The following is a 1,227-nucleotide window of genomic DNA, read 5'->3' as shown; positions in this document are numbered from 1 at the left end:
CCTCCCCCTCCAATTTCATTAACGAAACCATCGTGTCTGAAAGGCATAAATAGATGGACGGAGTGACTACGTGGTGTACCGAAATTTCAGACCCCCAGCGCCCCCTTCCTCATACACCGCTAGAGAATTGTCACGTCGTGAAGAGAGAACTGTCATGCTGAGGATAACCACACTAGAAAAGCCTAATAATGATGCGGGTAAATTGCTTGGTAACAGCATGGGGCCCTCACTACTACTATCATGCCACAGCTAAAATGTTAGTAGAAGCCTGGGGTATCACCACCTAAATAGTAGTAGCGCGTCTGTAGTACCATGTGCTATTAGTATCCTAAATACTAATAGCACGCAGTTTTTTTCCGTGCTACTACTACTAATTAGGAATTAAAAAATAAAATCTTCCAGTTCCATTTTAGTATGGTCAGAAGGTTAGGGAGGTCATCCAGCCGAACAGGCAAAGTACGCCGTCGGAGACCGTGCCGCCAGGCATGAGCGCCACCATGTTGTTGGCGAACGTAACCACCGCGCCATCGACGTGCGCCGCGACGTGGGGCATGCGCTGAGCGTGACCAGTGTGGACGTGCTGAAGCCGACGAGCCAGAATCGTTGGTTGCTCTGCATCTTGATGAACCCCAGAAACAACCTGATCCCCGCAGATGACATGATCCACACGGGTTTGAGGATCAATTGGGCGAGCTTGGACCGTAGCCCGATGACGAAGATGAGGATAAACATGAGGCCCTCGATGAAGACCACGACGAGTGCCTTGCGGTAGGAGAGCGTGCCCGAGCCATGGAAGTCGACTACAGTGTATGTGAAGTAGGGGTCGGTGCCCATGTCGGGGGCGAGCGTGATGGGGAGGTCGGCGAAGGCACCCATGATGAAGGCGCCGGTGATGGACGAGGCGGCGGTGGCGACGATGAGGTCGCGGCGCACGCGAGAGAGGAAGGCGGCGCAGCCGGGTCGGAGAGGATAGAGGCGTTGACGGCGAGGATGTAGGCCATGGCAAGGAGCGTGGTGGTGCCGGTGAGAAGCTCGGTGGTGAAGGTGCCCCCCCCTCCCCCCTTGCACGCGTTGCCAGGCGGAAGTGTCGGCCCACCTAGGACCGCTCCACCGCGGCGTTGAGGCGGCCCACCCTCGTCGTCGCGACTTGTCCACCATCATCGGATCATCGGTTCGCGAGATGATGGGGCTAGTCATGCGTGCGTGCGTGCGCGCGCGCGCGCGCGC

The sequence above is a fragment of the Triticum dicoccoides genome, chromosome 3A, assembly GCF_002162155.2.
Source record: "Triticum dicoccoides isolate Atlit2015 ecotype Zavitan chromosome 3A, WEW_v2.0, whole genome shotgun sequence".
Taxonomy (NCBI): domain Eukaryota; kingdom Viridiplantae; phylum Streptophyta; class Magnoliopsida; order Poales; family Poaceae; genus Triticum; species Triticum dicoccoides.
Note: the sequence above shows the minus strand (reverse complement) of the source record.